This window comes from Onthophagus taurus, chromosome 7 (assembly GCF_036711975.1).
Source record: "Onthophagus taurus isolate NC chromosome 7, IU_Otau_3.0, whole genome shotgun sequence".
NCBI lineage: Eukaryota > Metazoa > Arthropoda > Insecta > Coleoptera > Scarabaeidae > Onthophagus > Onthophagus taurus.
This window is the reverse complement of record NC_091972.1, coordinates 30,584,637-30,598,825: the sequence shown is the minus strand read 5'-3', so window position 1 is coordinate 30,598,825 and position 14,189 is coordinate 30,584,637. Positions and strand designations below refer to the sequence as shown.

General features: G+C 30.1%; 1 protein-coding gene and 1 non-coding gene across 5 annotated transcripts in view; both read left to right on the top strand.

The window, feature by feature from the left end:
* LOC111418615 (multiple C2 domain and transmembrane region protein) overlaps window positions 1-14,189 on the top strand; it is a 214,862-nt gene that overhangs the window by 77,066 nt on the left and 123,607 nt on the right. The gene's annotated exons all lie outside the window — the stretch shown is intronic.
* Window positions 529-600, top strand: TRNAE-UUC (transfer RNA glutamic acid (anticodon UUC)). The gene has a single exon. It is a non-coding gene; the product is annotated as a tRNA-Glu (tRNA).

Below are 14,189 nucleotides of genomic sequence, written 5' to 3'. Positions count from 1 at the left end.
TTCCGTTATTTACCTTCAAGTTATATATGCTTCGATAGACATATTATTGTTTATACATATACTTCGCATATGCTAGAAAATAAAGATCATTTATCGAAATTGCAGTGTGAAAAAGTGTACCTTGATCTATTACACCACCTGTTATTGATGTTTCATACCCTTTCAAGATAATTTCAGTAAATGTGTTGTTCTTTGTTGACCATCTATTGTAAAAAGAAATCAGCATGTATTTAATTTTGAATTTACTCATCCTTGCTTTTTTTTGGTAGAGACGTTAAAGTTTGCCATTCTATGCTCTGACGCTTTCCAGGTCCTCAACACCCAAATCTTGTTATTAGTTGTGTCAAATTGCGCAAGATTTTTCGTTTCGCAGTGTAAAAGTTTCTATGCGCTTTGAACTAGTCCGAAGAATAAGTTATAACTAGAAAAGATTGTTTCACGAAAGTATTTTGTGTTCAGATTAAGGTTATAAAATTCGTATTTAAAACTGTATTAACAGATTTTTTCTGGCAGAACCGTCTTCACATATCCGATATGGTCTAGTGGCTAGGATACCTGGCTTTCACCCAGGAGGCTCGGGTTCGATTCCCGGTATCGGAAGATCTTTTTTTATTCTTATTTTTCTGTTTGGGCCAAAAAATAAAAATCAGGATTAAACTTAAATATTAATAAGGATATAAATAAATAAAGCTAATTAATTTATACATCAATAAATGTTATAAATATGAAAAACAAAACGATAACAAGCAATGTTGATTACAATAATCACGATATGGGGAATGTCTTCTCAGTGAAAGTTAGATTATCCACTGCAGCAATTATAGCGAACCTCTTTAAGAATTGGGTCTAATTTTGCTCCTTTTTTTGCTGTAATGTTAATACTGTAATAGATACTGTATGCATGTCGTATAATAAAGTTGATAAAAATACACTTAAAGTGCAATCTATTGTTGCTTATTTTTCTGTAATTGTTTCTATAACACGTTTTTCCTAGTTATTCATTTCCTAATTTATTTCTGTTGGTACAGTATTCTTTAGAGAAACAATATCACATGAATATGCGGATTCGAACTCGTTAAAAGAGCATCAAGTAAATTTCTTCTTGATATAAAATTGTTTCAATAAAGCTTTCAAATTTATTTTTCCATACAGATACATAATGCTGCTTTAAAATGCAACTCATCAAAATGCTATTTCCACAAATACCTAGTTACATAAATTCAAATAACTGGATTGTTTTGAAATGCGTTTTGTGTAGATACAAAATAAAATTAAATTTATTTTCCCAACGTTTAAGTTGATTAAATCCTGTATGAAAGACCAATTTTAAAAATTAAATCGTTTTGTAAAAACTATTACCAATGTTTTGAAAATGTTGTTGTGATAAGAAAAAATTTTACGATTTCACTTATAAATTTTTAGTCATTATAGGTATAATTATGTACTTACATTTCCTTAGTCAAACATTATTAGTACAATATACAAATTGGCCATCTCCCTGCTTTTTGTTGAATTAACTCAAGATGTGTAATAATGAATTATAGCATTTAACCTATCAAGAATATCTTTATTTTTTCTAATTGACAAACCGAACAAGAAGTTCACCCTACCTGAGCCTTTGAATATTATTGTATATAGTTCAAATTTTCATTATCTTTTCACTTTATTTAATTTTTTAAATAATTTAACCCTTTAAAATTTAACTTGTAATATTTTCAATTTTGTTAGAATATTTTGAATTTTCTCTTTCTTTCTTTGTGCAACATTTTGCTATTTTACTGAAGATTTTTGTTACCATTCCAATCTTACGCAAGTTTTGCCCCTAATTTTACGACGGTAAATATTTTTATTATAATTTTTCTTTAATTAAGATTTTATTATTTTATAGTTTAATTTTACAGTCGTGCTTGAAGACGACTCATTAATTCGAGTCGAAACAATATTGTAGCACTGAAATTTATCAATAAATTTTCATCATAATAATATTACATTTTTCAATTTTTAATATAATGATGAACCTGGAGAAATCATTGGCTAATATTAATATTGACTGCACTAGATTAAATAAACTTTATTTAAAATTATCAATATCAGGAAGAAAATAAGTACAAAATTATCGAATTTAATGTGACACTTGTTGTTGTCTTTCGGACGATAATTTATTTATACGTGGTTCGATATTTGAAACTTTTAATCGTACGCACGCAGTGGACAAGTCGATACCGAGGCGATTTTTATTCTTACTTTTAATAAAATTTATTGTCGAAAACAATGTTGATCCAAACATTATCAAAAGAGCTCTTGTTAACTTTTTCATCGACGTTAGCGAATTAGACAACGAGTTCCATTTAGTTAAAATAATATTTTCAGTGCTTGTTGTTGAAATATATATTCGTTACAATTTTCCAGATCTTGTAATTTTTTTCTAAGTTTACGTTTAGTTCTGCAAATTTATTCGTCCATACATGTTTTGAAATTCGAAAGAAGATAATTTAAGATCTTCAAATTTAAGTTTGTGTAGTAAAATGACAAACTGTAAAGTTTCTCTCCATTTTACGAAATTGAGAGAATCTTTCATCAAATATTTCCTTAGATTCGCTACTACTGAAGAATAGTATTTTAAGACTCTATTAAATTTTGTTTTCGATATTGCTAGCAAAATAGGACGATGTTCTTTTATTGATGGAAAATACTCCAATTTTCCAAGAACCAGGTCATTTGAATATATGTCTAGCTTTGTTACAAATGCTTTAAGAATTTCGTACATTGTTAAGACGATTTGATCACGGCCTTGAAGATTCGTATTTAGCTCATTAAAGTGCACTGACAAATCACAAAAGAACATGAGATCATTCAACCAGTTCAAATTTATAAGTTCTGGAAACACTTTACCCCTTTCATCTAAGAATGACCTAATTTCGTTTAACAAATTAACGAAACGTTTCAAGACTTGACCTCGACTTAGCCAACGAACGTTATTATACATAACCAAACCCGAATACTGAGCATCCACTTCCTCCAATAAATTTGAAAATTGCCGTTTAGCAACAGTATGTGCTGCAATAAAATGAACAACTTTCGTTACAACGGAAAGCACATGTTCAAAATAATTTATAATGTCTTTTGCCCAAAGTGCCTCTTGGTGCACAATGCAGTGAAATTCGACCAAAGGGTGTTCTACTTCTTTTGTTAGAAGCTTAATGAAACCAACATGTTTTCCTATCATACTTGGAGCTCCATCAGACGTTACGGATACGATCTTCTTTAGGTCAACATTCAATTCAATAAATTCTTTCTTAACTTCATTCATAATATCAATACCGGTAGTTCTTCCTCTTAGTGTCATTAATTTAATCAATTCCTCGATCATCATATTCCAAAAGTGTATCTGACAATAACTGCAAGTCGGGCAAGTCCGGTGACATCTATGCTCTCGTCCAAAGATATAGAATACATTTCTGAATTTTTTAAATCGGACGAAAGTTGATCGCAAACATCTTTGTTCAGTAACAAGATTCTATCTTTTACCGTATTCCTACTTAACGGCAATTCTTAGATACGTTTAATTATAGAGTCCTTATTTTCAAAATCGTCAAATAGGCTGTCCGAGCACACTAGAAAAGATTCTTTCAAAAAGTCGCTATCTGACAGTGGTTTCCCATGTTTTGCAATACAGTATGACAAATGATAACTCGCCGCAGTAATACTGTTTTTAGGACAAAATGTAGATTTGAAAATAGAAGTCTATACCTGGCATTCCTTTAATTTCCTATTAAAAATTTCAATCTTTTCTTCTTCAGACAGCGACAACAATTTTTTGTGATTATTTTCAAAATGGCATTTTACGTGAAAATAAAAAAAATAAAACTACGTGAAACAACAGTTTCGTTACAATTAACACATAAAACTTTTTCATCTTTTTCTATGACCCCGAATTTTGAAACCACTCCTTGTGATATGATTTTCCACTTCCATTCGCTACGCTTCCATACTTTCGTTTCAGGGTCTTCGACATATCACCATTCACATTAAAAACACACGAGAAATATGTATCTACTAATCACAGCATTGGCAACTGGCAGCGTGGACGAAAGGTTGTAAATCGTAGGGTAGAACTATGGTAGCGCCATCTAGCAAAAACTTCACGTGTTTGTAATGAAATCCTTCATTTAAGGAATTGAAGTTTGGCAAAAAGAGGAAAAACAAATTTCAAACAATAATTATATTTCAAAATTGTTTCTAGCATAAATGAGGTTAAGAACCTCTCCGTCTTACGAATGAAAATCAAAATTTGAGAAGTTAAATTAAATTGATGTTAAAACAGCGTCATCGTATCGCCTGTCACTATGTGATCCGCGGGTCACAGGTTCGCCATCACTGCCATATATAAATTGCAACAAATTAGTTAACGCAAGCATTTAAAAATATGACTTTTAAATCATTTCAATCAATAACTTTGCAGATGAACGTTAATGGAAAGGTTGGCAGCTATCCATTTTGTATTAAACATAAAGATTTAATAGTCTTAGTTGTGATGTCGATTCAAAGTCGTTTAATTATAAAATACAAAAAGTTATAAAACACAAATAAATATAAGCGGTGAGTTTTACCGATGTGAGATAATAAATTAAAGCACAAAACATCGTGGTGTGCTTTTATACCATTATCTTTTTGAGATAAAGAAGTTCAGAAATTTTATGTCTATTGTAACTCGCATGTACCTATACATACATTCACCCTGGAAAAATAAGATGAACCGATATTGCTTGTAAAAGCTGTGTATAATTATTGATCCTTCCGAAATAACCCTTTTTTCTATAAATAATAACATAATTATTTTATGTTGAAAAAAGATCATAAGATAATAAAATAAATTTGAAAGGAAAATAAACAAATAAATAAACTCAGTAATTGGATATTTATTACATAATATAAAAACGATTTATTTTCTAAAATTAAACTACTATAAAAACCATAAATTAACTAAAAATAGTGAATTTCAGATTTCTAAAGAGTTTGCATGAGTAAAATGTCTGTCCGTATAAAAATCACTACTACTTAGGCTAAGTTAACATATTCAAGTTTTAATTCTAATAAATAAATTAAATAAAACAAGTATACGTAATAAAATCAATTGTATAAAAACACATATTAAATAATAATAAATATTAAAAATAATCTTGCAGTTTCATATTATCATAAATATTAAACCATTGTCACCAATACAACATTGCAGTTTAGTACGCATTGAAGCAATTAATTTGCGATTTGATACATATTTAATTTAAATCCTGTATGTTTCCAAAGAGATATTCGTTATTTCGTGAATTAAAAAGAATTTACAAACCCTACAGATTTAGGTTTATGCGGTTCACACAAAGTGAAAATTTTTACAAATTAATACGGTTTATGAAACGTACAATCTATGTGAGCATTATAATAAATGAATAATAATCATATTAATAATAGTAATAATAATAAATCTTTGCGTGTATATGTGTAATCGTTACATCTCTGCGCGTGTTGTAACACCTGTCAGTTGAAAGGTTCCCACTAAAGATAGCCGTCCTCTGTTTGAATCTTATGAGCTTGTCTTATAATACGTATAGACTTTCATAGAGAGAAATGGATTGTACTATGCACTAAAAATATACTATAAGGTATAATATATTTACTACAAATAGTGACAGCGAGACGAGATTTGGTTCAGTACAATAAATATAATACAATGAATTGCTGCATGTATAATATTTTTTCTATAATACGATTCGTACAATCTATTTCTCTAAGTGTAATAATTTATAAAGTCACTACTTAGGATATTAAAAAAGTAGTAGTAATAATAGTGGCGCACAGTGGGGTAATTGATATCAAAGGTAGGCAAAAATGCCTTTTCACTTGTATTTCCAAGATTTTGACATGAAATCCTGAGTGACCACATCCTATCGCAGGTACCAGCTAGCAACATAAAATCAGCAACAACCCAGAGTGCCTAGTAGCCCTAGTAGAATGAATATCCAACGCTTGCAACAAGACGCTATTAGGTTATTGTATCATCATTGTTTTGGTAGACCAAAGAAATAGCCGAGGCGAGAAGAGAATGCATAACAGCAAGACAGTAGTTTAAAAAAGCAAAAAAAAAGATGTTTCGGTTATTATTAAAAAACACAAAGACAGAAGTGGAAGAAACAAAAGAATGGGGATTATTTTGCACGAGGACGCAGTCTACAGTAAGTAGTGAACTGCGTTGAAGCGAGTTCGGAGGACTTCTTGCACGTCTTTAATGACTGTAAAAGTACTAGCAGCATTCCAAGGGTTTCGAAGGAGATTTAACTAATACTGGGCAAGAATGCTGTGAAGTCAGGTCAGGTGCAATCATATCGCCCCCTCTGTTTTATGAGTACAATCTAAATACTGATTAACAAAAAGCTCACCTGCCAACTAGAAGCCGCTAGCGGTATAAATCAATCAGAGAGACACTCAGACGAGGCAAGAATCTGTAGTATATGGCAGATGCTATGGACTCGATATTACAACAGAATCTTTTCGTTAAAACAGGAGAAAGGAGTTAATGTTGTAGGCTATACGGACTATCTTGGGATATCAGCATCAGGGCAACACAAGAAAAAATAGTTGACTAAACCGAGTAATTGTAGGAACCGTGTAACGGATATAATTTCATCTAATGCACGTTGTCTCTTAGTGTTTCATTAAATACATGTTCAAATTCTGTATAACTGAAATTGTCTTTCTATCTTTTTCAATTTGAGTTTAGATCACATTACGTTGTTCTGAAGCTGTTTTAGTATGATTTCTAGCCTGCTGTTAATTACGATCTGATATGGACACTCGTAATGCTTGACTCTTCAAAGGCGTTTGACACAATAAACCGTCCGCTATTCTTAAAAATATTGCATTCTATTGGTTTTTGAGGTGTAGCGGTTCCGCTGTTTCAGAGTGTCGCAGGGTTGTACACAGTAAAAAATAATTACATGGTCCAGTACTGGTAATTTATTGCCATGGATATTCATGTAAAAAGTTACACATATGTAATAGCAAAATAAATACATATCTAAACAAGCGCATTTTCCATTTCTATGTTTGTGCTTTTCGTTTGTGATTGATGTAATTTTACTTCTTAATCCAGGTAATGTACACGTATTAACACGTAAAAATGACTATATTTATATGTAAAATTACTTGTACTATGAATATTGTAGTTCGTCTGCTATGTAATAATTCATTATTCAGCCCTGTATATTTACATAATTTTAAGCTCAAATAAATGTAAAAATATGAATGTCATTATGGAAGTTCTACTTATCCAAATTCGTTTTATGTCCAAATTATGAAAGCCAATAGTTTTTCCACAATTGTTATAATGTTTTACAGTACAAAAGCATTAAAAGAATAAGGGAAAAAGTGTAAACTTTTACAATTTTAACAAACGGCAAACTTGGAACACAAAAACTTTGTGTACAACCTGTATACGTACTAAAGGGCCAAACAACCAAACACTAAATGGACAGATTAAAGTGGTTTATTATTATTATAAGAGAGCGCGTATAACGTTCGACGATTCATACATTATTAGACTGTACTCGGCACAATGATGTCAACGCGTTGTGCGTAGTTCCAAGCGCACAGTTGTGCGAACGCAGAAAGTGGTGGTGGGGCCATCCCGTATTTTACATGTTCGTAATAGTAATTTTTAACAATATTACATGATTTCCCAATTTATTAAATACATTTACATTGTTTTACTTGATTTTCCATTTATTTAAAGGTTTTTCCTATAGTTTACAATGCTTTGTGTAATTCATATTAAAAAAATGTGATATTTTGTAAATATACTAATTTCCTGTCATCTTACTTGGTATTAACTGGATTTCGAAAATTACGTTGTTAATTCACGTATTATTTCATAAGTCAATCTTGTAGTTTAATGTAGTATAATGTATTTTTACATACATTTTTTACCGTGTAACTTGCTGCCTTGCATCCAATTTTATTTACAATGTATATGAGCCTGGTGGTGTATGATTCGACTGGACTTATTTCTGCTTCTTTTTAATCTATAATTCGCTTAAATCGCTTTAAAAAAAGTTAGGGAGACAAAACATAAGATATAAAATATATCCCATGATGTTTATCTAATTGTAAGTGATGACCAATAAATATACTGTGTAGTAGCAATTGATGCAAGATAACCAAGAATAAAGTATATGAATAAAAAAAATGTTAAACGAACAATTTGACAGACAATCTAAATGTGACCCTGTACATCTTAACTTCCAACAACAATTTTTCCAAATCGTGTACAAATTATTTTGTCACTTCTTCATCTATTCGGTTCCATTCTTGTAAAATTGTCATCTTATGCAGTTTTTTGTTTCAAATGTCGTGTTTGCAAACTTTCTTTCGAATTTTATCCTACAGATGCATTATAGGATTTATCAACCGATTGTGGAGATGTATGAACTTGCTTTTCCCATAAATATTAACCATACCTTTATCCGTTTTACGGTGTATTCATAATCTTGTTGAAAAATAAATTTTATCATTTTAGGTAGTATAGATGCGCTATTTCGCAGATGTTCATTAATTACCTTGCTAGTAGCGCGTTTATAAATAGCACTAAATGCCTTAGGTCTACCCAAACGAAGACTATTTCACAATTTTGTAATTATTGATGTCTATTTACTATGAATAACATCGTTGTATAACGTAGAATGATTTGCTTACTTTTCTTAAGCTTTAACTCGGAAATTGGTTGTGAAATCTGTACATTCTATAAACTTACAGAATATGCTGCTACGTCGCTACAGTTAACGGTACTACCGATTCTTGTAAACCATTGATATGTAAACAGCTGATTCTTAATGAAGTAGAAAAGTTTCAGGGCTCTGTTCGTTCTATAGGGGAACTTCTCTTGCAGCGTTTTCTGCACGAATATAAGATTATTTCTTATACATTTATTGTCATAAACTAAAATAATACATCTGAGATGCCTGTCTGTTTGTTTGTGTGTTACAATACCTAACTGAATTATTTATATATTTGTTATAAATGCGATATTAGATGAACTAGAGCCGAATGTTGAAAATGCTATTATGATTGGAGACTTTTTTGACCAACAGTATGTACGACTGATAACTCTTTAAGTGATAACTTGAGATAAGTATCCAGTAGAGATGCTTTGTAGAATGCTGTGCAAGTTTATTTCGTGCAAAAAGCATTCTAAAACTTTCACCCAGGGAAGACAATTCCCGGCAGACCCTTCAATGAAAAATTATGACAAAGAACAGCATTAGTATAATCAGGAAATGGTGTTTCGTACTGTTGGCTGTCGCTCGCGGTATTAAACGGCATACTCACGAGACATCCTGCCCTTTGGGTTAGCCGTTAGGTAATGATTAATAGTAACTCTCATCCGTTCTTTTAATCATTCGTATTGCGTCGGTTTGAGGTTGAATTCTTGAATTGTCGCTTCTTTGATAAAGTGAATTTTTTTAGTAAGTTATTTAATTATTATTTTATTAAGTTAGTAACAAAGTTAGTTCTTTACATAATAAATACATTTATAATTCCATTCTATCTTCTTAACCTCCTTAAAGACTAGTGTTAATAAGAAAAAGCATTACCACTTAACAATGCCTTAAACACATTATAATTCCCATTCCATTTACAACTTTTATGACTATAATCTTTATAACGACAATGCAGACATCTTGCACTATTATCGACAGGATGTAGGTATTTTGTTATGAACCTACAGGTATGAAGCGCTTATTCATTTCAAAGTTAATAATATGTCATATACAATGTTCATCTTATTGTCATTGAGGTCGGTTAAAGGATTATAGAAATTCCAGTTACGGTTGAAGTAGTCCTTTCTGCATATAAATCCTTTGATAACAATTGTCAAAGGATAGAAGTGCGCCAACACTAACACGAAATTTTATTCAGAATGTACTCGCGTGCAACAATCCATCATGAGTTGGATGAAAAGGAGTTTATTTTTGAAATATATTGTAAATTAAAGTGTTTCAAGCCATTAGAACGCTATTTAATACCTAAACTAATAGCGGTTTTATGCATTTTCCATGGTTACAATATATGCTGCGAATGTCTCAGTATAAACCAAATTGAGGTAAAACTGCGAAAGGTTCATTAAATCAGCTATAATTCTAATTCATCCTAATTCTAGAGCTAGCACATACAGAATTCCGATTTTAGCAACGCTTTTATTAAATTAAAGCGAATCGGTGGCGGTTCAAACGTATAACTCAATTTGGTAGCTCTACATAATTTTTTGCTGATCACATCCGAGTTTTACCCAATACTAACACGGCGATGTAGGTAGTGCCGTGTAATTACGGTACAACACTGTTTTATAATCAGGCCCCCGTAATCGGAATGATTTGTATTAATCGGAGAACATGTTTCCGTAACCATATTTTACAGTTGTTACGATTAATACGAACCAAATTGTGTCCCGGACGTAAATTCGTCGCATGTGGTGTCAAAAGGCGTGTTTGAAAAGCTGAAACTTAAAGGAATTTGCGGAAGTATACCACCAGGTGTGGATTCCATGACTTAATTTAACCCAATACCGGAAATTTCACCATATCCGGAGTCCGGAAAGGTTGGTGAAGTGATCTATCGAGTTAATTACGTAAACCAAACTCGTTTACCAACTAGGCGTATTACTTTGGATATCTCTAAACCATAAAACAAGTTCGTAAGGGACACATTTTATCAATGTGTTATATATATATATAATAAAATTAAGATTATTTTGTATTCAATAGCTGGTAAAAATGGATTTGTATTTAATGGTATTGTAACTTCTAGTATTGTAAAATCAAATAATCTAAAATTAAAGCTTTTTTAATTTACTCTGTTCGGAATATCAACGCGGTTTAATATATTATCCCTATCTGTTTGACTTATCAAATTGCATTTTATTCCATCTCTTTCCATTTTACATAGGTATATCCTATTTAATTAATGAAACCGCCGAATTTAGATTCCCTTTGTCTTATATTATTCCATTAATAAAGTTGACGAATTTAGATACGTATCGAGCGGCTACACAAAATATTAATACAAGGAAAAAAGTTGATCATTTGAACTGTTTTATGAATTAATAAGTGGCAATTTTTTTTAAATTTTTGAGTAATATCTTTTTTAATTAATAAAATATATGAGTTATATCACTCTTAATAAATGAAATTGACTAATTAATATACGTTTGAGTTATGAAACGATACAATTTTCGCCAGGGGAATAGGATTTAAACGTTTTAAAAATTAATGTTCTATTTTATGTATTAAAAACTTTGTTCCATCATTTTTAATTAATCAAAACATCGAATTTAGATACTTATCTGTTTTAGAATGGCGTGAAGAATAATGTGTTAAAATTGCAACTCAATAAGTTGAATCGAATTTAAGTTCTACGAATTGAAATAAGTCGGTTTCAAGATAAACTTCTCTAGCTCTCTTTACACGCGTAAACTAACGCCCTGGCATCTTATATGACCTAGAACTTTGTAAATACTTTAAATTTTCATAGTATTTGTTTTATGCATTACTAATAACATAATATAACTATATATTGCATAAAACAGGAGAAGAGAATCGATTAATGCTTTATTATTAAATGGTTTATTGAATATTAACCAATATTTTATGTTTTAATAATAATAATAATAATAAATGACTTTATTCAGATAACAATACAGAATTTACAATTATAAGTACCTTGAATCGGCGAAGTTCAGTCCAAGACTGCTTTTCAACTTAACCAAAGTAGAGTAAACAAAAAAAACCAAAGATATTGAAATTATATTGTACTGTAATACTAGAATAATTATAATTATAAAGCTGGTGCGTTGAACGGAAAAACATTTTGTACACTTTGTTGCATATCTTATCATTTTTAAATTTCATGTATGTCTCTTCTTATAAGTGTTTTATGGACTATTACGTAACATTTTATGCATAAGACGTTTTATTCCATGTTTTTCCATTTCAGACTATATATCCTTTTTCTTTAATAAAATTGTCAAATTTAAATACTTTTGATTTTTTGAGAATAAAGTTGATTGTTAAAAATTTTTTACGGATTAATAAATAATTAACATTTGATGTATTAAATATTTTAATATATTTTGATTTTGATATTATTAATTCAACTTTATTAACTTTACTACATGCATATTATTCAAGTTTTTAACTAATAAATTGAATTGCAATATTACAATGATTATTACATCAAGTGATAATGGTCTTTCGAAGAAATTACGAGAAATCCATACGGGATAAATTCATTAATACTCTAAACAAATAATCCGATTGAAAATTGTTATATAGAGAATTTATAACCAGCTATATTACACTTATTTTAATTAAAAACACGTTGCAATCGATTAAATACAATTTCTTTCTCTCTCGTACATCTTGAGCTCTTCCTTCTCTCTTCTAATTTCTGCATCCTAGCATTTCTGTTGCAACAATATCAACCGCTTTTCCTATCTTTGTCGTGACCTTTCTTTCAGTCTCACTCTTTGCATTTTCTTGCTAATTATAGTCCCTGGATTAAGGTAATAGTATAATTGTATCGACTTCTCCACTTATTGTTTTTTTACATGGGTCTAAAATTCTTCTCAACACTTTTCTCTCAAATATATCAATATCGTTTGTTAAAATCCATGTTTCACAGCCATAGATGATGATGATGTGTCTTATTATGGTTTTGTACACTCTAATTCAAAACATTTAGACACGCAAAAATAAGTGTGGCTTTAAGATTTTTTTTCAATAAGATGTTAAGAATTTCATTAAATTCCATAAGTTAGAAGAAATTAATTCCATAAGATCCGCTAGCGTTAGTTTTTCTAGCTGCTCCTGCTAAAGTCATTCTTTTATCTATGTGGCAACCGCCACATTCATTATAATATCGTAATGATAAGTTATGTTAATAACATAATAATAATAATAATAATAAAAACCATAACTACAAAAAACAATAAACAAATAATAGATATTAACATACCGAGAAATGTTATGACATTTATTACAGCCGCAGATGTCAGGTTTAAGACATCTAAGGCTGTAATGTGGCATAACATCGAGGTTTGTTCAATAGTTTATCGGTTTCAGGCGACCACCTTCGCATTTTGATGACTTTAATGCGAACAATAGTAAATCAAAAATTCTTTTGCAACTTTTTCCGTAAAAGTTAAAGTCGTTATACAAGTTGGTTGCTAGGTAGTCACAAAGATGTTTATTTGTCAACAAATATTTTATGTTTTAAAAATTCAATAATTTGTAAAATGAGTGACGTTAATTTACCTAAACTAACTAATGCATCACTAATGCTTTTTCGGGTTGTTCTAATTGCACGGTGAACAAAAATAATTACTATTATTAAAAGTAGCATTAGGTTTCTGTTCCATTGTTACTTAAAATTTTCATAATAACGGTTTATTAAATATGTAGCTTCTTTTCATGTATTGTAAAAATATAACATTACCAATATGTCATGTTTACATTACCGATATGTCATTTTTACATTCCTAATACGGTTATAAGGTACATTACAAACCAACTTTTGTGAATGTTAACTCTTACACCCTGAAAGCGATAAAAATAATAAATAAATCATTCTAATTAAAAACTGTAAAAACTGGCGTTCTCATTCTTAGTTAGCAGCTTTAAATTAGGTCTTACTATTTTATTATAAAATCATTACACCATTCTTTTTTGAGATGTTGTTTAGATTCCCCTATGTAAATTTTATTGCAGTCAGTGCAGTTTAATTGATATACGGTATCTACTCTATCTAATGTCTTGATTTTATCCTTCATATGTGATATTAAGGTGCCAATTTTGTTGTTATTATATTTCTTGTTAATATTTCCCTGAGTACTAAGATCGCTTTCTGGAACATTCTGCCCTGTATTAGTTTATCTAGGTATGAATTGTGTAATTAGAGATTGTCTAATAGTTGGTTTATTCGTTTTATTCATATCATTGCCCTTTGTTGATCATCTTGTGGGGTTATATTATTTGTTTTGACTTTCAATCCATCTATATTATTTAGTATTGTAAACCATGACTTTGGGATAAAAATTATTTAACAAAATATCATATATTTTTTGTTTTATTTCTTTCAAAAAT